This window comes from Acinonyx jubatus, chromosome A1, assembly GCF_027475565.1.
Source record: "Acinonyx jubatus isolate Ajub_Pintada_27869175 chromosome A1, VMU_Ajub_asm_v1.0, whole genome shotgun sequence".
NCBI classification, from domain to species: domain Eukaryota; kingdom Metazoa; phylum Chordata; class Mammalia; order Carnivora; family Felidae; genus Acinonyx; species Acinonyx jubatus.
In genome coordinates, this window is record NC_069380.1 from 117,395,001 (window position 1) to 117,418,402 (window position 23,402).

General features: G+C 43.1%; 1 protein-coding gene and 1 long non-coding RNA gene across 6 annotated transcripts in view; one reads left to right on the forward strand and one right to left on the reverse strand.

The window, feature by feature from the left end:
- ARHGAP26 (Rho GTPase activating protein 26) overlaps positions 1-23,402 on the forward strand; it is a 421,808-nt gene that overhangs the window by 275,255 nt on the left and 123,151 nt on the right. The gene's annotated exons all lie outside the window — the stretch shown is intronic.
- Positions 1-23,402, reverse strand: part of LOC113594642 (uncharacterized) — a 30,502-nt gene that overhangs the window by 981 nt on the left and 6,119 nt on the right. Inside the window, exon 2 of the long non-coding RNA XR_003415060.2 lies at positions 6,953-7,018. This is a non-coding gene — a long non-coding RNA (uncharacterized LOC113594642). The remainder of the gene's footprint in view (positions 1-6,952; positions 7,019-23,402) is intronic.

Here is a 23,402-nt window from a genome sequence, read left to right on the forward strand (position 1 = left end):
CTCACTGAATCCTACCCTGCACTGCTAGTTCTGGTGATTTTAACCCCTTTCTGTCTCTTAAATCTGTCCACCCCCCTGTCCAAGCTGGCATCATCTCTTTCCGAGACTGCTTGCAAAGACCTCCTCGCACCTTGCTCGGGCTCACTTCCAATCCCCAGAATACACACTCTGCAGCCGGGGAACTTGGAACTCTACAGATCTCAACTTGGGATTCCCTTGCTTAAAAATCTTCAAAGGAAGCTTTCCCATTGCTCTGAAGATACCGCTCTGGGTATGGCCTTCAAGGCCGTGTCCACATCGGACCCTTTCACACTCAGCGGCGTCATCTTGTGTCCCTCGTCACCACTGCATCCCTGCTGCATAGTGCACGTAGACATTCATGCGTATTTGTTGGGTAGAGGCATGGAGGGTCTCTTGACCATTTCTCAAACATTCTCTTCCCGGCTCCCTCTTTTTGCCTCTTTCAGTTCATTTTCCTTTGTGTGGAATGGTCCCTCCCTAGCCTCTGCCTGCCAAAGTCTACCTCATTCTTTAACCCTAACTCAAATGCCATTGACTACAAGAATCTGTTCTGCCTCAAGTGCCCTCTCACTTTCCTCAACTCCCATAGCCTTTGCTCATTTCTCCCTTCTAGTGTGTATTACATTGCACCTTGTGGAAGTTTACCAAGTGTCTGCCTTCTCACTCCTATTAGGTTGTGAGCTCCCAAGGGACAGGCAGTCTGTCTTCCTTTATCTTTTGTTACTTGCCTAGAGGTGGCAAACAAGGGCCTCCAGCCGGAGCAGCCCATACATGTGTTCTGTCTGGTATTGTGGTTCCACATGTTGCTGTTTATAAAATTTGGACAGGTTTCCAACATTTTTAACTGGGGTGATTTTACTTGAAAGAATTTAGATCTCTTTGCTCACAGTTGACTACAAGTGGGTAGAGTCCATGCCCTAATGCCTTGGACATGCCTTCTTCAGTGCACCAAGGCCTAGCTGTCTCTGTTGTCCCTTGTGCCCCCTACCTGCCTGGCCATGGGGTAGGCATTTGGATTTTCAGTCCCTGGCCTGCCTATCTGCTAATCCTGAAAGGGAGGCTCGATACTGGACGATCACATAAATAAATGAACAAGCAGAAATGGGCTGGGAGAATTATTTCCCTGACCAGCTCTGTGTTTCTCCTGAAATATTTATTATTTCTGATAAATTGGAGGTCCCTGGAAGAAGTGGAAAGAAGTGCTTCTGGGCCTGTTTATGTGTATGGGCTGGGGGAGGGGGGGAGTGTATTTTTTTTAAGACTAAGAATGGGATTCTCAAAGGACCTTCTCTAGCTATTTTTGGCAGAGTGTAAGGAAAGTTCATTTAAAGTGACACTGCAAAGAGGACAACCACATACTTGAAAGCAAACAGGCAACTTAGCACTTTAAATTAATGGAAGCGTAGGAAAAAAATCAGAGCTCTGTCCTCACTCAGCCTCGCTGCCAGACCTTCACTTACTTTCAACTCAAAGGTGTCTCTGTTCCGTGACCTTCCAGGCTTTAGGGTTAGGACAAGGCAAGACACAAGTTTAGTTGAAATTTTTGCTCTGAAAAAAAAAAAAAAAAAAACAAAACAGTGACATTTCTGAATTCAAGGAACTAAATCTTTCACGTCATAAGAAACACCCATTCTGCAAGGGGAAATGCTTGGCTTCAAGCTGTTACTGCACGGCGTCTTGGAGCGCCTTTGATTTGGGTCTCCTGTTCGTACTGAGTTGTTCCACTTCTGTTGGGTTAATTTTTTCAATGACTTTCCTGTTCTTTGATGTACCTCTTCCTCTTCTGAACCCAGAGTCAGCCATGGAGCTCCCTCTCAAATTCCAGGAGGAGCAAAGAGAAGGATGCTATCTTTTTTCCCTTTCTTAGGGGCTGCTCCCATTTATTATGGGGTATCACAAAAGTGAGAGTGTTAACTAACAAGAACATGACTTAGTTTCTTCTTTGCCAACTTTTAGCAGAGCCAGCTGTCTGTCTTTTCCTTTTCCTTTCCTTTTTTTTTGTCTCTTGCATTTCTGAACTTGAGTCATCTTTCCTTTTTTCTCGATGCATCTAGCTAAAGGTTTGTCTCTTTGGTTTATCTTTTCAAGAAATCAGCTCTTAGTTCCCTTGATCTTTTGTGTTGTCTTTTTAGTCCCCCTTTCATTTATTTCTGCTCTGGTGACCCAGACTTCTGCATTAGCCCCAGGATTGGTTTCGTTAAATTCTCTTTGTGGCTGAGCAGCAGTGATTGCCTGACTCACATTGTTTGGGGCGCTGATGCCCTCTCTTGTTGTGTCCTCTTTGCATCAAATGGTAAGCGTTATCTGTAATACTTATTTTCTTACACTGACAGGTTTCCTAACCAGTTCTAAACAACTGTTGTGGCTCAAACCTGGCAGCTGCCACGAGGCAGTCGACGTTCATCAGTGAGAGCACAGTGACTAAGAGGCCATTTCTGGACCCAGACAACCTGGTCTTGCTCTTGTCCCTTCTGTAACCTTACGTGAATTGTTTCATTATGCCCCAGTTTCCTCTGAAAATGGAGATTGAATAATAGTGTCAGGAACTTTTAAATTAGCACATCAGATCCTTTTGGCTTCTCCTGTGTGTACCTCAGCCAGCAGTGCAGTAACCAGTTGTGTAGGCTGCACCCTGCTTCATGCAGTTAGAGCTTGGTGGCTTGTCACCTCATGCCCAATCCATGTGCCTCCGGCCTCTTACCTCCCACCCCGAGGAGGCATGACACATAATGGCATCTCTACCTGCACAACCTGGAAGCAGGGGGATATATTTTTTTAAAACTCCCGAGGGTAAACCTTTGACTAATGGGAGGAGGGAGCTGGGCATTCCAAACAGTAATCCTTAGCCACTCGTGAGATGGTTCCAAGAGACAGAGCAAGTGCTGGGGCTTGGACCAGCCAGTGGCTGGCTTCTCTGGTTCATTCCTCCTGAGAACCGCCTAGTAAAGTTTATAGAGGTAAACTATAAAAGCCTTCAGCTATTTTACTCTTCTTTCTGGGAAGCCTAGAGACAGCAATAGCACCTGCCTTCTTAGGGTTGTTATGAAGATTAAATGAATTAATCCACATGAAGCTCTTAGAAGAGTGTCTGGCATATAGCACACCCACTATAACCATAAACTTGTACAATCTGTTTGAGGAATTGGGGGGTGGGGGGAGGAGGATCATGGAGCTGTGCCTTTTAAAGTGAGGGAAGATGGGGAGTTGTTGAAGCAATTAAACCAAAACAAGTCATTCTTACCCAGGAAATGGATGGTCCTTTCTTCATAGTTCCATTATTGGCCAGCAGATCCCTTAGGGCTTGGTGCTAAAAACACAGCACACGCAGCTCTTGTCCACTTGGGAGAATTGTGTGTGTGTGTGTGTGTGTGTGTGTGTGTGTGTGTGTGTTCATCTTTGCCTTGGTTTGTTTTGGTGGTGGTTTGTGCACATCTGGCCCAAAGGGCTGACCACGGTCTCACCCTTCCTCACAAGGTCATCTGGGAGAAGGAGCCCGTTAATTCCTGCTTTCAGGTCATACCTTACACCAGGCTTCACACTTGCCTGTGAGTATTCAGTGCTCTTCATGAGTCAAATGCCCTGTAGAACAGTGCACCTGTTAGAAAGAAGCTCTGTGGGGTTGATTTCTATGGGAGGTGAACAACTACTCACCTTCACCCTGCTGCTTCTTAGTGTTGCAAGGCTGATTTCATCTCAGAAATAGCTGTCTGTGCTGCAGTTTAATAACTGTTAATTTCCTGGAGGGGAATGACACGTTATATCACGAAGACTCATCTTAGTCTGCACAGTCTGGAAATTTCCACTCCTCTTTGTGATCTTCAAAATGTTTCTCTTTGTGGGAGAGTCTGACTTCCCTTCGTTCTTACTCAGTTTCACTGCCCTCTCAGATGCCATTCCCAGATTAAACATTACCATCCTCTGTGAAAACGGTTCTCTGTGCCTGCAGGTTACCCCGTAGTACACTTGAGACACAGATTTCCCTCTGAGTTACTGAAGTCTGTATTGAGGTATTAATCTATACTCTGAGGAAAGTTGTACGTGTATTTATCCTCATTCTGTCTTGGTAGACACTCTTACAGCTTAAAAAGAAGGTTTGAAGAAATCGTCAGGTGGTTTGAATTTTGGTGTCCATCTTTTCTGCTTTCTCACAGGTATAGACAAGTTTTTCTTGCACTAGTTTAGTATACTCCTTTATTGTTTTCAATTTGGTGGGATAAATGTAAATCATTACTTCTTGGTTCTGTGCAGTTGATGGTAGAGGAGCCCAAATTGTTTGGCCTGTTGCTATATTGCAAGCTTGTGTTCTACGCGTTTAGGAGTATAACAGAATTTGATAGAATAGGATCACTAATTTATAAAAGTCCGAGTGTAAGTGAGAAAATGTGATGACCTTAGGCCTCAAGAAAGAGCTGCTATGTTGGGTCATTGGTTGTAAACGGCAGAAGTCAACTGTGGCTAATAAAAAAAGAAGTATTTTATGCAAGTATTCTGGGTCAGTCACATAACTGAAAGTAGAGTTGAACCATCAGACATGGGAAAGCAACCTCATGGGCCCTGAGGTGCCTGGTATCCTACTCTCCAACTCCATGTTCCTGTGCCCTTCACTCTTGTAGAAGATTGTCTCAGATCTTGCTACCTATTTTACTGAGAAATCAGGAGAACTTCCAGAAGCTACCACACCTGTGCCTGTTTCTACCTTTCATCCAGGTATGCTAGAGGAATAGTCTTGTGCTTTTACCTAAAGGCAACCGGTGCCCTGGGGCACTAGAGTGGATTCCTTTTTTTTTTTTTTTTTTTTTAAGTTTATTTATTTTGAGAGAGAGCGAGAGAGCGAGCTCTGGTATGCATAGGTGTGGAGGAGGGGCAGAGAGAGAGGGAGAGAGAATCGCAAGCAGGCGCCCAGCTGTGAGTGTGGAGCCTGACTCCAGGATCGAACTCACTAACCATGAGATCGTGACCTGAGCCGAAATCAAGAGTCAGATGTTCACCCCACTGAGCCACCCAGGGCACCCCCCCACACCCCCCGCACTGCTTCCTGACTGCGTCCATAAGGACTTGGCTCCAACAGTTTTCCCCTCTCTCTCCTACATTATCAACTTTTCAGTCTCTGTTGAGTCTTTCCTTTCAGCACGTGTTGTAATTTTTGTGATCCTTTACAAATGAAAAACAACAACCACCACCTTTCCCACTCTTGTCTCCCCTTCTAGATACCGCCCCATTTCTTTCTGCTCTTCTCAGCAGAATCTCTCAAATAGTTGTCTGTGTTACTGCTCCCAAATCCTCTCTTGAACCTACTCCACATGGGCTTTTTTACACCCACTCCTCCACTGAAAAGTGTCATGTTGGTGTTGCTAAATCCGTTTCAGACTTCCCTTCCCTGATCATTCTGAAGCTTTTCACAGTTTCTCACTCCCTCTTCCTTGAAATGCTCTCCTCACTTGGCTTCCAGGGTACCACACTCTCCTGTTTTTCCTCTTCCCTTCTGGCTGCTCCTTTTTAGTCCTGTTTGCTGTGCCCCAGGGCTCAGCCCTTGAATCTTTAGGCCTGATCTCACCTTCCTCGTTCTCCTCCTCAATGAGGCCTTGCTCTAAGATGGTAACTGCCAGCCCTTGTGCTCCCTCTCTGCTAGCATTGTGTCATTTTTTCCTTAGCACTTATCATTATTTCATATACTCTATATACTTGTTTATTGTTGTTTTCTTCTCACTGAAATGTAAGCCCCTGATGTCAGAGACTTCGGTCTGCTTCTGTACTGCTATATCCTCAGCATCTAGAACAGTGCTTTGTACATAGTAGGAGGCACTCATAAATATTTATTAACTACTAAGTAAAATAAGAGGTGGAAAATATCCAGGGAACTCACGGGTAGCTCCTTTGGAGCACTGCATTTGGAATGTCCTAGCTCTGACCACCTGGAATCTCTCTTGGGATTCCATGCAGCTTTACATTCCTAGTTAAAGAGAGTTCTAATACCCTCTCTTGAGTAATGCCCCCACTTCTCTAGTGAGGCAGTAGTGGGGTTCTCAACTGACATTCTTGGTGGAACCACACATAATCAGAAAGGGGTAATCCAAGGAAAACTGGATGCCATTATTCAAAGGATGCTGGATGGGTAAAAGTACCTGGTATTCGTTGTGTTTCCTGAGACACTATTTTTTGCCTTACACATTCCCTTTTGTATAGGCCTTGGCACAAATATTAATTCTCTGGTAGATCTCCTAAGTGCCTGGGTAACCCTGTTATGCATCATTATTTAGAAGATGGGGCCATCAGAATGATAAAAACAGCAAACATAGCATTCTTTGATTTCCCTAATACCTCAGCTCAGTTCCCCAGAATGCTTGTTTCTCCTTCTACATGAGCTAGTACTTTATAAAAGCCTGGGGCCTCCTTTCAGAGCATGCCTTCAGAAGTGCCCTGCACCCAGGGTCATCCCCAGTGGAGCTTGACCTGGAGTGGAGGTGCCGGCGCTGGCTCAGGTCAGCAACACCCAGCCCTGAGCCATTTAAACCCATGTCCTTAAGTCACCAGGCAGGTGGCAGTTTTCCATTTCAAGCATGTCTCTCCGTCTAGTTGGCTAATCAGGTTTTCTTGTTCTGTTGAGAGATAACCTTGACATTTTGCTTAAGAACTAGACTTCCTTTCTCACTAGAACTGCCACTTAACCTGCTTAGCATGGCACCCAGATGAAAGTTTTCCTCCCAAAATAGTTAGAATGTTTCACAAGATCGTTCTACCTGGCTCTAGCCAGATGTTTAATGAGGCGGAGAATGTTGGCAAGACCGTAGATTATCCTTTCCTTGTCATGTCATTAATGTGCCGTGACTCTGGACATGAACAGGCCCATCAGAAATTGTTTTAGTCATGGTTAAGTCTGATCTTACTCATTTGAAAAAGAAGGGAAACCTTAGGCAAATGTCTTGATACTTACTGGTCCTTCTAATGTTCCTCCTTTGGACATGGGGGGAATCCAAAAGTGAATCCCTGATGAACAGATCTGTAAAGGACCAGAATAATGATTCATTTTAAAATAAAGCCAAAAGGAAACATTCCAAAGTGAAGCACATTTCAGTAACAAAAATTCCAAGTTACATGCCAGTTATTATTAAAGGAGGCTGTCCCTGTATCCATATGCTCTTTGGGATTTGGCAGTGTGTTGAAACCAATGATATTTGTGTTGTTGATAATCAAGAGCATCTCTGAGGCACCTGCGTGGCTCAGTCAGTTAAGCATCCGACTCTTGATTTGGCTCAGGTCACGATCTCATGGTTTGTGGGTTGGAGCCTCACATCGGGCTCTGTGCTGATGGTGCAGAGCCTGCTTGGGATTCTCTCTCCCTCTTTCTCTGCTTCTCCCCCACTCATGCTCTCTCTTTCCCAGCTAGCATCTCTGCTGAAGCTAGCTAGGACAGAGCTGGACTGAGAAAAAGACATGGGACAGCACTGTTGGCATCTATTTCGGCATGTATTAATTTCTTGAGATCCTGTTATGCACACGGCACCTATTCAAGATGCAAACTGTTACTTCTGTTAGGAGGTGGTAGGAGGGAGCATTGGCCCCAAAAGATGTCCTACTCCTGTGTTGTTACAGACTCATTTTATGCACAATCTTGAGCAAGTTTACCAAATCTTGGATTTCTTTGTCCACAAAATAGGGGAATTCTTCTTGTAAAAAAAAAACAAAAAAACACGCATATACACAGACATACACATACACAGTGCAGTTAAGGCAAACAGTCTAGGGATGCCTGGGTGGCTGAGTCGGTTAAGCCCCCGACTTCCGCTCAGTTCATGATCTCGCGATTCATGAGTTCGAGCCCCGCCTCAGGCTGTATACTGATGGCTCAGAGCCTGGAGCCTGCTTTGAATTCTGTGTCTCCCTCTCTCTCTCTCTGCCCCTCCCTCGTTCACACTCTGTCTCTCTCTGTGTCTCAAAAATGAATAGACATTTACAAATTTTTTTTTTAAATAATAAGGAAAAGAGTCTAGAAGGAGCTATCCACAAATATCTTAACTGTTATCTCTAGATACGTGGGTTTTCTAACGTTGGCTACTTTATCTTTGAAATTTTGTAAAATGATTATGTGTGCTATTTTTAAAAATTACCATTACTTTTAATGAATGGAGCAGCTTTTTGACTCTGAGCCCTTTAAAATCAAAGATATCTAAGATTGTATGCACAGGACTGGCTAGGACAAGACATGGCAGTCAGTCCTGGGGTATTCTGAGATAGAATCCCTTTTGTCTGCTTTTGTTCCCAATCTTTTGTCTGCTTCGCTGCTCATTTGCATTTCTACCTGAAAGTGGGCAGCAGAGAGAAAGAATGCATGTCAGCAATGCTGGAGATGGTAAAACTTTAACCTGAAAAGGTTTTGGGGTTTTTGTCCCCAACTAGTATTACTAATGACTTTTAAATATACCAATTTTTGTTTTTCTCAATTCCTTACCTATCAGTTAATTGAATATGAATTTCACTGTTACGGTATAACTAGTTTAAAAGAAAAATAACAACAAAAACTGCATTGTTTTTTGTTCCTGTATTGTGTCTTTTGGTCCTGTTTTCACGTATTGTGAGGGTCCACTCATCCACCATGGACTCCTCTCTTTTCCTCTTGTAGTCAATCTATTCCAGCCTGTGGAACCCAGAGCTTTTCCTACCTATCTCTCTGCCCAGATGTGCCAGCGCAGGGGTTAGAAAACCCTGCTGCTGATTTTTGTATGGCCTTATGTAAGTTCATGATGGTTATTTACATTTTAAAATAGTTGGAAGAAAATAAGAAGAATAGCTCATGACACATGAAAATTATAAGAAATTTAAATGTCAGTGTTGATAAAGTTTTATTGGAACAGAGCCACACTTAATCATTTACATATTATCTATGGCAGTCTCCAAATTACACTGGTTGGTTGAGAAGTTGCAGGAGAAACCATGTGGCTCTCAAAGCCTGAAATATTTACCGTCTGGTTCTTTAGAGAACCAGTTTGCCAACTCTGTGCTAGAGACTCCTCTTCCTTGGATGTCTTTGAGCTAAGACCTGTTGAGACGTGCTAATTCATTCAAGAGATGCTTATCAAGTGCCTGCAGTGTGCCAGACCCTGTGCTAGACACAGGTATCAAAGGTGAACACGATGCCTTTTCTATTAAGAGGAACAGCCTAGAGAGGAATGTGGACATGTCCACAGGTGAACCACAGCATCTGTGTGCTGCTGCCCAGGTGTGAAGTTGGGACTGTGGGTGCTCCCAGCGGGTGCCCTGACTATGCTGGGGAAGGCAGGAAGAGAGGAACGAGGTCTTCCTTAGGTCGTGGATAACCAAGCTTTGATAGCTTAAAGCTGCATTGTTCTACATAGGTGAGTTTTAATTATAACACTAGAATTGTTGCATTAAAGTTCATTGTTAACTAGAATAAGAGTTGTCATAATCTTAACAAGAGAGCCTTTAACGTCTCTATTGTGCGTAAAAATTATTGCTCTGTTATGGGATCAACATTTTATAGAGCTATGTAAATAAACATCGTATAGAATGACTTTAGTTTATCATCATCGAAATTAAAATTTTCTTGTAACAATCACTGTTAGCTATGCACTTGGGAGGGGGAATAGACTTTTACATTAAAAGTGCAATTTTCACTTGCTTTAGGTTTGTTTTTTTTTTTTTTTCACATATTCCTTAGTTCATTTTTAAAAAGTTAACTCTTCTGTACTAAGGATGTTTATTTTTTGTATAAAAAGATCACTGACCCCATTCAGGCTTTCCTGAATCATCATGTTGGGGGCTTGGTGGGGGGGTGGGCAGGGAGTTTTTTTTTTTTTATTTTTTTGTAATGTTTGTTTATTTTTGAGAGAGACAGTGTGAGCAGGGGAGGGGCAGAGAGAGAGGGAGGCGTAGAATCTGAAGCAGGCTCCAGGCTCTCAGCTGTTAGCACAGAGCCTGATGCAGGGCTCAGACTCAGAAACCTTGAGATCATGACCTGAGCCAAAGTCAGATGCCCAACTGACCGAGCCACCCAGGCACCCCAAGGGAGTTTTATTTTTTAATAATTGCCCAAGTGGTTTGCATCTACACCGAAGTCTGGGATTCCCCAAGACGATATGAAGGAATCTTGCTGATTTCCCAAAACATGGCCCCTCTCCCTCTTTCTTTCTTCTTTTCCTGGGGGGGGCTGGGGGAGGAGGTAGAGGAGGAATTAGAGCAAAATGTATAAAAAATCATTTAGAATATAACGTGTATTTGATATATATTTGCATGTTTTGCTGTAATTTTTCATGTGCATATAGTTATGCACACATAGGGGTATATACTTGTATCACAGTCAGCATTTGGCCTATTTGTTCTTGCTCTCACATTAACACTGAAATCCTCTTTCGGCTCCCTCCCCAGTTCCTTCCCTTTGCCCTCCAGTGGAAAGTTAACATGAATTTTAGCATGTATCCTTTTGAACTATGTTCTGATAGTTTAAAACTGATTTTTTCTCTGTGTGCCCAAATATAGTCATCTAGTATTTGTGTGTGTATGTGTGTGTTATAATTTCCATAAATGGCATCAGAGTGTACTCTCATTTTTCAGCTTGTGTTTGTCACTCAGTTTTATCTGTTTGAGATAAATGCTAGTTCATTCCTCTAAATGCTGTGTAAATAACGCCACATATTATTTATCCCCTTTCTCCTATTGGAAAACATTTAGTTGTTGCTAATTTTTTGCCATTATAAACAATGCTGCGTTGAACATCCTTGCAGACACACTCTTGTTAACGTGTGAATTTTGGCATAGTGTGAACCTGGCAGTGGAACTGGGGGGATGCACACAGCTTTTTTCCTTTTTATAGACATGGCCAAATTATTCTCCATAATGACTGAGTCTGCGTATATGCCTGACATACTTTTCATCTGGAGCCATAGACTGATAAAGATACAGAATCCTTCCCGTGGCACCTCTGGGGTTTCAGGCAGTGCCATAAGTTCTCTGCATTATGTTTGTGGGAGTCGCTAAATTACCATCTAACCTGAACTGTAAAAAATTTAAAATGCAGAATTTAGGCTTAAGGGAGATTAGAGTGGAGGTGGTAGCATGCAGGCCTAGGATGCCAAGGAGGAAAAAAGAACCAAAGGAGTGAATCTCTTCGTGGAGTGCTGGGCCGGCTGGTGTTACACCACCCAGGAAGATCTGACATAGACACGTCCCAGCAACTCGACTTGTTTCTCTCCTCACCAAGGGGGCCTCAGCAAGTCCTCTTTATTCTAAAACCTAAGGGCTCCTGACCTGTGCCTCATCTTCCATGAAATAGCCCCACATCCTGGAGACCCAGCAGCTGCAGGCCCAACTCTCAAAGGCCTCGGTGTACCTGACTTGGCTCCAGGGGCTCCTGGCTTAAACAGGTTGCCGTGGCTGTGGAGCACCTTTTATGGACTGCAAAGGCTCCGCTGACTTTTTTCGTGCAGGTCTCTTTTGAGGATGAATCTGAAGTTGCTAACTGGTGTGAGGAATGTCTAGAAGCAAAATGTAAAGTCTGTCTTCCGGACTTGGGATCTGCATAGCCATCTGGACCCCCCTGAGGGATCTAAGGCCAGGAATACTCACTGCTCTGTGGCTTCTCAGTAGTGGGGAGGGGGCTGTAGCTGTTGATGCCTGGTCTCCTCTTTTGGAGTGCAGGCTGAGCACATCTCTCTTTCCCCAACAGTGTTTGCAAATCGTATTCATAAGGACCTGATTGCCTCTCACCTTTGCTGCCAGTCTCTAAAGGCCAACTAGTTTCAGCTTGCCCTTTCATAGGTTTTACCACCACTGAAGTATACCAACGCATGACTCTGTTTCCTGCCTCCTGTGAATGGACAGGAAGTTGAAGAAAGGAAGCAAGAAAGCTAATGAAGAGAAAAAAAAAAGTCTTAACCAAGACTAGGTTCCTGCATACCCAGCCAATAACATTATCGTCACTCAGTAACAAAAAGTTTAAGTTGTAGGTCAAGTAAGCCGGGACCCCAATATGATGTGTCAAGAGCAGGGCTCGAACTGGGATGAGACAAGAGGGACACCTGGGGTGCAAAATTGAAGGCGGCAATGACTTTTAAGATCCTGAGAGTAAGCGCCTCTTTATATTTAAAGAAGGAGAATTTAAAGAAGTGCTAAAGAGGTGCTTGCTCTCAGGCTTGTTACAGATGGTCACCTCCCAGGTCTCTGTTGCCTGACCCTCATCCGGGCCCTGGGTGGGTTCAAATTCCCCTTTTGGGCTTTTTGGTACCATGCAGACCTGAGTCCTTCCTCATGTTTTCCTCAGGTATGGGCAGTGACTGGCAGTCACTAGAGAATAGAGATGGGTTTAGTCTGTCTTTAGTTGGCTATCTCTGCTGCATCTGGAATTTCATAGCAGGCAGTGGGAAAAGGGGGTTTCAAATACAGAACTTCGGTGTAGAGAGACCTTTTCAGGAATGTGTTTGTTGCAGTTTAGCATGGATAATTTAAAATTGCCACCCCCCAACACACACACACTAATTGAAAGCTGGCTGTGTGCGCCACTGTGGCAAAATAGAAACAGGTGGATCTGATCTGCTGAGGAATTGGGGAAGTAACTTCCAGACCTCTGCCCCCACTGGGCTCCGTAAATACTTTGTGGCTGGCTGGTGAAAGGAACCAGTTGGTTCAAGGAACCAATCCTGCATTCAGGCACATTATCTCCTTACCATACTCTGCAAATTTGGACCCCAAAGGTAACGTACAGCTAAACTGAGCAAGAATAATATTGGCCATGGAAAAGGTCCTGGGATTATCATATGATCTTATCACAGGTTTAATTTTTCCTTGGTTCCTCAAAACCAGTGCTGCAGAAGACCTTCCCCTCCTTTAATATAGCTTCTGTTAGGACTACTAAGAAAATTGGGCACATATGAGTGCAAAGTCAGCTAGGGATGAGTAAAAGGCAGGTGGGTGGGGAGAACACAAGGGATCTATATAGTTACAACAAAACAAGTTAGGTTGGGTAAGCCTATGAAAAAACTTTTTTTTATCCTGCTCTACTGTGAAGTAAGCATCTTTCCTGTTACAGCAGAAACCCCCTTTCCCCTTCTCTCTTTATTACCGCTTGCCTATAAGGCCTTCACTTGAGCCTTTGCTACCAGGCTAAGGCTCTTCTGTCTTTGCACTTAGCATGGGAGAAAGGAAGATGAGGAGATCACCCAGGAAGCTGTTTGCTGTTTCAGAGTTAACTGTGGTGTGCAGCTAATTTGATTGTCACATTTAACCAAAAACACCTGTAGGGACTGCCAGACAGAGTATAGCCAGCCTGGTATTATGGGCCTCAAACAAACCCTTACCACTGCCAGACTGGATTAAATGGTTGTGTTTTTTTTTTTTTTTTTTAAACATAAGTGCCTCATTCAGGCCTCTGAGCAAGTATTTACATCGTCTTGGTGACTCCTTGGAATAGAAGATGCACGGAGGACCTTCTTTGCCTTTGGACTCATGTCCCTGTGGCCTTAGTGTAGTGTTTGTGAAACTGACCCGGTGGTGCATCATGTCTAGGGAAAATGAGCTTGTTTAATGTCAGCTTCTCATGGCCTGGGCCTAGAGGTAGGAGGTAAGATACAGAAGTCTCTCAGCACCCAAAACCTGGGCTCATATTGCCCCACGTTCTCTTCTCTCCTTTTGAACGACAAGGTCAGCAGTCACCTAGCCTCAGGACATTTGGATGGGAAGAGCTGTGAAGCCCTAGGAGTGTGACCTAGCTTTGGATAATGGGGCACTTGGAACTACTCCAGTGGAGTTCAGATGGCAGTTCCAGTAAGGGAGTATCTGTCCTTGTTACCTGTAAGACAGAAGTTGGCCTGATTTGTGTAAGACTGATAGGATCCTTCCCTTAATCAAATATTCGGGTGCCTGTTACACACCAGTGCTATTCTAGGCATAGTGATACAGCAGCAACCAAGACAGGTAAAGTTCCTGCTCACCTGGAACTCAAATTTTAATTGAGGAGAGAGACAGATATTTGCAAATATTCATTGAGCAACTAGTCAATGTCCTATGAATATAGCAGCAGATTGTTTAAAAATGTGGTATGAAAATGCAGACTAAACTTACAGTGAAAATAGTTTCAGGGAGTTTTAAGTGCTCTCAGAGAAGGGTTTGCAGTTACAATGATGGGAGTGCATAAGGAGCTGTTAGATGAGGTGGTCACAGGAGATGCCACTTGAGTCACTACCTGCGTGAAGTGAAAGAGTAAAGCCATGGGAAGAGTTAGGGGAAGACTTTTCCGGACAGAGGGAGTAGTAGGTATAGACGCCCTGAGAAGGGACCCTGCTGAGCATGGAAACACACCTGGCTTATTCCAGGAACAGTGAGGTCAGTATACAGGCTGGATTTGGAGAACTAAGCAGGGGCTAGACCAGGTGGGGTTTGGGGGGCCATGGGAAGAAGTTTGAATTACACTCCGGTCATAGTGGGAAGCTATCATATTGCTGAAAGGGTGGGTGATATGATATGTTTTTGTTTTTTTCTCCCAGAGAGCTCTGTTGATCCCTGGAGAATGAGCTGAATCAAAGTGGAGTCTAGGAGACCGGTTGAAGGCTATTGCAGTAGTCCAGACTAAAGACGTTAGAGGCCTGAATGAGGATGGTAGTGGTGGGAGTGGGGAAGTGGTCAAATCTGTGATGTACTTTGAAGATTGGGCCAGTGGGGATAAGTCATGGGCTGGATGTGGCATCTGAGAGGAATGAGGGGTGACTCCTGAGGTTTAGGCCTTCTATAGAAAAGACAGGGAAGTCTAGTTCTATTGTATTGGTGGGGGTGGGGTGGGTTGGTGTCAGCATGAACATGTCAAGAGTTCTCTTGAGAGCTTTGAGCATATAGGTGATTTTTTCTTTACTATGTATCAACATGGAACTGATCAGATCACTGAGACTAGGTCTGTGGGTAGAGTAGTCCCAGGGCAGAGTCCTGAGCACTGCAGCATTTAGAGGTGGGAAGAGAAGGATCTAGCAGTGAAGACTGGAAGGAGCAACCTGTAATCCAAACAGAGGGCTCTGGTCGTGCCCTAGTTAGGGCTCACACCTTATACAATGAACCAAAATTGAACTCTGAAAATCTAAGCCTGCTGTTTGGGGAATAAATTACTTGGTTTATTTAAGGTAACGACTATGTAATTGGTTTTCCATTGATGTTTTTGAAAATTGCACATCATTTAGGAGTGGAAGCCCTGGGGTCAGACAGATTAGAGGCCAAATTCCACTTGCACCTGGGGGGGCCTTAGGTAATTATCTGACATATGGGACTCTGTCTTCATCTATAAAATGGGGAGAATTTACCTCAGAGTCCTGTTGTGAAGATTAAGTGAGTTGATGCGTGCAAAGTGCATGCCACTGTTTCTGGCATGGAGGAAAGGCTCAAAAATGGCAGCTTACACTGCATTAACACTTGTTCAGGGTGTATTGCTGTGAATGTTTAATACTTGGTGCTATACTTACTTTTCTGCTTTGCATTCTTGGGTCTTCATTTGCTATTTATAACTGCTGTTTGGTATTGGTTGCTGGCTCTCAGCTTGGTGGCAATACCCAGTTGCTTCATCCTTGAGATTTGCCCTAATCCCTAAGGCAGTAATTATGTCATCCTGGAGGTGTTCAGAGAAATTCCTTTAGGGTGAATGAATTCTGGACTGTCACAAGAATATGGAGCTGTGTTGATTGTTCCCAGCCAGGGAGAAATGTTCCCCTCACTACTTGTCCCCACTCAAAAGTCAGGAGCAATAAGAATTTATATTGAAGAATTTATGAATATAAATAATAGAATAATAAAATCACTTGGCATCTGTTGAAGTATGTGTCAGATGGTTTCAATATATAATATCTAGTCTCATTGCAGAAATCCCAAAAAGTAGATGTTGGGATTTATTAATTTACAGAGGAGAACATTAGGATTCAGAGAGTGACATTATCTGGGGTGCCTGGCTAGCTCAATCAGTGGTGGAGCATTGCGATTCTTGATCTCCTGGTTGTGGGTTCGAGCCCCACATTGAGTGTAGTGGTTACTTAAAAATAAAATCTTAAAAAAAAAAAAAAACCCTACAAAAACACAAAGGGTCACACATTGTCTTGACCAGAGTCATACTGCTACCATGTTTCAAAGTCAAGATTTGTTGGCATGTTCCTATAGGAGTCCTGAGCCTTATTGTTTTTTGTGCTACATTCTGCCCCCACATAAGCATTCATCGGAAACCAAGATAATGGGAACCAAGTTCATTGTAAGCAAACTTCTCCTTGTATTTTGCATATTACCGTTTTGATTTCATGAAAAGAATATTCTTTTCAAATCGTAAAAGTGGAAGTTAATTTAGTTTTTCCCATGGTTGCTATTTAATGATTCTTCTGCTACCATGCTGCTTACCTTTATCTGGTTATTCATAGCTAAATATGTGTTTGTATTCCTTAAGGTAAAGGGTCATCACTGTTGACTTTACATTTTCCTGGACCATATCAATAAGTTATAGTTGCTAAGAATCTCTGCAGAGTATATCCCTCAGTGGAAGGCAATCCTTAATGCACATTGGGGAAACTAGATCTAGAGGGTTTTTTTGTTTGTTTGTTTTTCCTTTTTCTTCCCTCCATACCACCTTAGTCACAGATGGCATTGTTTCCCAGATGTGGTCTACGTTACTAGTGATATAAAACACAAGCAATAGCCGTCTTCATAATAAGGAAGCTCATTTACCATTTATAAATACATCTAAAGTTCAACTTCATTTTCATCTCAAGTGTCCATTCCAGTAACTGGTCCAGTAATCAGTTTTGCTACAGCAAAATGTATCTTTGTCTCCCTCTCTCCTCTCCTTTCCACTCTTGTGTTCTTTGAGGGGTAGGAGATCAAGACTTATTTGTCTGACTGTCCCTAGCATCTAGTCTGTTGGTCATGTTGTAGGTGCTCACTATATATCCTTTGAATTGAGAAGAATTGGCCCTTTCTTTTCTTTTGCATCTTAACTCAGATCCAGTATATCTTTATCTTATTCCTTGGGACTTCCCTCTCTTATAGGAAGCCCTTGGATATTCATTTGCAGGGGAAACTTAAGTCATTCTATATGATGAAGTTACAGCCTAATTTTAGAGCAATGTTCTCCTAGATGAGACCCTTTAGCTCTTTCCTCCACTTTAATGATGGTGTCTAGGCAGGATCCAGCTATCCATGTTGTTGACCTTGATATCATGCCACCAGCCCAGTCCATCTAGATGCATTCTTTAAAAGATAAGTTTTTTTCATCATATTCCATTAAAACAGAAAAAGAAAAAATGAGAATGAGGCTGATTGGGCTGCTTGTGCCCAGCCGTAGACTCTGGATTCACACTCCCTGTGCTGATTGATTTGTGATGGCTCTAGACATGAATTTGGAATGCAAGGAGCAGCTCTTTCCTCCTTTTTTGCTTCCTTGAGCAGAATGCCTGGATTGCTTATGGGAAATTTGTCTGGATTGCTTATGGGAAATTTGGCAGGAGAGCAAGGGAAGGATTATGGCCTGAATTTCCACAGAACTGGAGGGAGGTGTGTTTGGAACTAAAGGGAGCCCTGCCCTTTTCACTGCCCTACTTGAAGCTGATGTGTGCCCTCCGTGGCATGGCATACTAAGGCATGCTTGATCTGGACACCGCCTCCCCTGCAGCCTTGCCTTTTCACACCATGCCAAAAGCCTGATGCTCTGGGAGTGACTCTTTCTTAAGCCTGTGTCTCTCTCTGAACTGCTGCACGGGCAGAAATTGCTGTTCCTCACTCCGACCCTGTGCACTGTGCATAATGTGGTCACAGCCTCTGACACCCTTGATTCACTGATTGTTCTTCCTCTTTGTTATAGGACAAGCTCCTTGATGTCTGCCTCGTCATTGGTCCCACTCGGCCTGCCCCTCTGGAGGCGCTTTACAGAGCTTCCTCTGGTGGGAGCGAATAGAGGAGGCATTCAGCAGATAGTCCCCTCTACACATGTAGCTACAAACTGCAGCAGAGTACAGGGACTGTCCCTTATCGAGGGTTGGGGGGTGAGCTAAGAGCTAAATGATCGGTAGGAGTCAGTTGAGTAAAGAAAAAGGACACAAGGGAAGAGGCTCCCAGATTACAGCATATGTGAAGGTAAGAGTGTAGTTGGAGTACACAGAGGAAGGGGCCAAGGTGGAGATTAGCTTAGGAGAAGTATTGCAGGGGCATTAGTCTAATAGCATATAATGAATAATTTCTAAGTGAAGTAATCAGTCTGAGTTTCCTAACCAGACAGGCAGTACTGCAAACCAGATCCTGTTCAGGCTCTCCTCACCCCAGACTTTGAGGCTGGTGGTGGCAGAGGCAGAGTGCTCCAGAGCATTTGTTCAGCTTAACCCAGCGTTGATCCATTTTAGTGGAGTTGGAGTGTCAGAAGTTAGCTGAGGAGTCTCAGCCCTAAAGTAAGTAGCTGTGGGTACAAGGAAGGAAGCAAAAGAACACCTTGAAATTCAAACTCCTTGGAGACCATTTTGGTTGTTGAGATTCTGACTTTTTAAAGTTATGATTAATGCTTTCTTGTAAGATTTAAATAATTTTAGCTATACTTGTCTCCATCACGCTAAGGAGACTCTCCACTTGTCAAGGCTGATAGATTGCCCGTCAGTGCTTTTCACAGAGAAAAAGGACAAAACTCTTGTTTTCATCCCAGTCTTTGACATGCAGAGCTGGTCTTACAGAGTTTCATATGGTAGATGCTGATGTGGCTTCTACTGACCATAAAAGATGAGGCAGTTCGGGAGAATATTTTTCTCTCCAGAGTAGCTGGGGAAAAGAATTGTAAAGCTGGGTATGGCCATTCAGAGCACTAGAAAGCTGCCCGTCCGCTCTGGCCCTGCTGAAGTGACACAAGCCCCGTTGTCTCTGTTTTATGTAGAATGCCTGCTGGGGGGGGGAATGAATTTGGGCCTCCATCTGTATTTTTTGTTCATCATGCAGGCCACTTTTGCCAGTGCACCTAGATCCCTGGAGTGAGGAGAATGGAAGAAATAACCACAGAGCCCTAAATCCTAACCCCAGGGTCCTTTCACCTTGGCCATTATTCTAGGGTTTATTACCTGGAGATTGAGCCAGGCTTCCTTGTGTTGAGATACTTCCCGCCCTTCATAGCATGTTAGGCTGCTGCTGAGATGCTGCCAGTGTAAATTCTCTTCAGCCTAAGTGCACGTCTTCATTCTTCCCTCTCGTTGGGGGGGTGGGGGGGGGGTGGGAGGGTCTGGATACCAAAGAACTTGTTTTAGTTAATACAGAGGGGTTTGCTGGGCATCACTCGTTCTTCACATGGTCTGACATCCATGCGTGCCTGGAGCTACAGTAGAGTTTGGGATCCCGCTCTCACTTGGGCTCATGCTTATGTGTGTGTGCACACTCTCTCATGAGCCCCTCCCCTCCCCCGCCACCCCTGTTTCTTTTTCTCTGTCTGTCTCTCTGTCTCTCACTTATTTGTGTCATCTCTTTCGATGCAACTCCTGCAGTCTGCTCCTGAAGTCTGCTGGTTTTATAGGCTTGCTGGGTTACGTTCCATGAAGTTTCCCAAGCACTAGATAAATGCCACCAAGGTCAGTGGCATTGTGACCCACATTTGCTCTCTGGGGACTCAAAGATTTGTGCAGGATCTAGAGTGCGGCCCCTCCCTCTTTAGAATTCAGACCTTCCTGGTAATGAGCACCCGCCCTCCAGAGCATCAAGATGTTAACAGGATTTCTTAGACACACTCACATTAAGGTGTTGCAAGGCTGCCCTGTTGTTTCACTGTGGGGAACCAGAGCTGTTACCACTTGTGCTGTAAGAACTTGGTTGTTACATAGGAATTAAAGGAATTTGCCTTTCAGCAACTATAAAAGGATGAGTATCCAACTGTTGTGTTTGTTTTGAAAGCAGTTTAGTGCCAGAAAGGCGTGTTTGATAGAGTTCAGGAGACTACAGTCCCTTCTAAACCCTCTGTTTATTCATGACTGCATTTATTATATGCCAGCCCCCAACGTCTCCTTTACTGTGCTGTCTGCGCACTCTCCCCTCCAGCCACCGTAGCTTTCTTTGAGTTCTTCAAACTCGCCCTCCTCTCTCTGGCCATAGGGTCTTGGTCGGTTACCTCTGACAGAATACTCCTCCTTCATCTAGTTAACCCCTGCATGTTTTTTCTTTTTTAATGCTTATTTGTTTATTTTGAGAGAGTGTGTGCATGAGTGGTGGAGGGACGGAGAGAGGGAGAGAGAGAATCCTAAGTGGGCCCTGCACCATCAGCGCAGGGCCCAACGGAGCTCGAACTCAGGCACCGTGAGATCACAACCTGAGCTGAAATGAAGAGTCGGAAGCTTAATGGACTGAGCCACCCCGGTGCCCCAACTATTTGTTTTTTTTTTAAAACAGCGAGTGCTTTTGAAACAGGAAATCACCTGCAAGTTTGTTAAAATGCAGATTCTTCTCAAGAAGGCTCCCAAAGGGGCCTTGGCTTTGACAGTTCTGACGAGCTCCCAGGTGAAGCTTGGGACTCCTTATGTGGCCTTCAATTTAAGCTGAGCCTCTTATTTTTCATGCATTTGACATTATACACTTTTCTAAAGCACTCTTCACAACTGTATAGTTTCTTAAATTTGTGCCATTATCTTAGTACTGTTCATCGTTACACAAACTGTGAACCCTGTGAGAACAGTGACCGCTTACAATTTCTGCTCATTCTTTTGTTTTCCCAACTTATCACACAGTGTGACCTATAGGGCACACTGTGTGTTTAGGATAGGCAGAGAAGTAATTAACTATTGTATTGGTTAAGTTGATCGGTTTGAGGAGACAGGGAGATTATAAAACCCACGGGTTCACTTTTTTCAAGGAAAGAGCCTCCTGGAATATTTAAATTTCATGTCCAGCAGAAATAACCTAAGGTAATTTTATTTTATTTATTTACTTAAAAAATTTTTTTTAATGTTTATTTAGTTTTGAGAGAGAGAGCATGAGCAGGGGAAGGGCAGAGAGAAGGAGACGCAGAATCCAAAGCAGGCTCCAGGCTCCAGGCTCCGAGCTGTCAGCACAGAGCCCAATGCGGGGCTCAAACCCACAGACCGTGAGATCATGACCTGAACTGAAGTCGGACGCTTAACCAACTGAGCCACCCAGATGCCCCCCTCTAGTAATTTCAGACTGAAGTGATTACATGGTGGGTGAGTGCATGGTGCTTGGTCTTCATTATGTGAAAGGAGAAAATGCCAAATCACTTGAACTCTTGACTTGTCATTCCCAAGGACTGTATTCCTTTTTTTTTCTTTTTAACATTCTTTTTTATTAAGATAAAATTCATGTAACATAAATTAAACATTTTAAAGCATACAGTTCAGTGGCATTTAGTACACTGACCATGTTATGTAATCATCAGCTCTGTAGTCTATTTTTAAACATTTTCATCACCCCCACGGGAAACCTCATCCAAAGGACCATCTTGGTAAGTTCAGCATTTCTAAAACTTTGTGGTCTTGGCATAAGTGCTCCAACAGCCTTTGTGTGAATTATATCTATGTTGACAGAATGAGAAATTAAAATAAAAAAAAAATGAAAGATTTCTTTACAGATTTATTAAATGACATTTTACATTTTTGTAAATCTCTTTAATGTTTGAGTTAATAGAAGGTAATTAGGTAATAGTGTCTTCTTCTTTCAATCTATTGTCGTATATTTTGTTACTGAAGGATATGAAAAAAATCAGGCCACACAGATATATGCAGTTGGAGAAGGAAGAAGTATTTCTAGTAACCTTTTGAGACAATTTTGAGTATTCTTTTTTGTTAATATACCAACAGTCAACAGGTGATCATTTCTTAAAAAAATATTGCAATGTGGAGAAATCCTGTTAGTGAACTTTTCACACAAAATGGCATTGAAACCTATTGGCCTACACTGTACTTTGGCTCTTTTACCCATGCTTGATTTTTTTAAATTTAATTTTTAATGTTTACTTATTTTTGAGAGAGAGACAGAGCGTGAGCAGGGGAGGGGCAGAGAGAGAGGGAGACACAGAATCTGAAGCAGGCTCCAGGCTCACAGAGTCTGACATAGGGCTCGAACCCACGAACCGTGAGATCATAAACTGAGCTGAAGTCGGACGCTCAACCGACTGAGCCACCCAGGTGCCCCCCGTGCATGATTTTTTAATGCACATTGGTCATTTGGAAAGTTTTGGTTCAGGGAATCATACGAATCTTCCAATGTGGACACATTGCATCATAAAAAACTTTTAAAATCACGTGTGTTAACATTATCACTGATCTCATTAAAAATAGTTATTAAGTATTGGGAAGCTGCCAAGGTCATGGTGGCCAATCCAAGTTGTCAAAAATTGTCCTTTTTTTTTGTTTTCTTGAAAGAATGAATTTTATTATTGTAACAAATATTGTTGTTTTCCTAGAAGTGACCACCTTGCTTGGTTCATTTCTGAGAAAATGTCTACCAGGCACTGAAGTCTGAATAACCATAGTTTCTCAGTTGTTTTTTCAAGTTAAAATGGTGCTTTGTAATAAAAAGAGGTTGGTTTAGTTGCAACTCAGAGGATTGCACAACTGCTTTCCCTTCAAGTCAGCTTTGGTATGCAGCAAAGTACTTTATGCACATTTCCTCCTTAATTACAGTATTAAAACAATGTGTGGTAAAAGGTCAAAATTTAATAAAAATAATTTTCACTGTTTTATCAAGGGTATTCGTTGAGCAAAACCTGGTGGTTGCTTTTTTGTTTGTTTGTTTTGTTTTTAACCTGTTAGTTTAGAGTGGTAAAGAATGCATTGTTGATATAGTTTGAGGCAACTGCCTAGATTAATTCTAAGGCTGCAGCACTTTCCCTGAACCTTATTTCCACGTCCTGTGGAACCCCTGAAAATGTCTTGGGAACCTCCCAGGAGTCCATGGGCCACACTCTGAGAACTACTGGTCCTAGCTAAAATAAGAATCACAAAGTAGCCTTCTAATAAATACGCTCATTCCAGCTCCTTCTTAAGAAGTATACCTGACTGCAAGGCTAGCAGTAGAAGAAATTTCCTGTGACTATACTAAAGCAAATGAGCCCGACTGAGAGTTCGATGAATTCTCTCATTGCAGAACTATCTTGAATATTGCCCCTAGGTTGCCTGTTAACATCTAGAATTTTTTTTTATTCAGATATCTCCAACATATTTTATTTGCTGACACTTTGAGTGGGACATATTTTTTAATTGATTATAAAAATCTGGAGATTGTTGAAAATAGTTTTTTGTAGAATTCCAATTTTTAAAAAATTAGAGTTCAGATTTGGGTTCCTAACTTCTCTGTTCAGCAGAGCTATTCTTTCATAGCCTTTTCTCAGTCTTTTTTTTTTTTTAACCTGAGTAATTTAGAACTCAAAGCTTAAAATTCTCACTATAAGT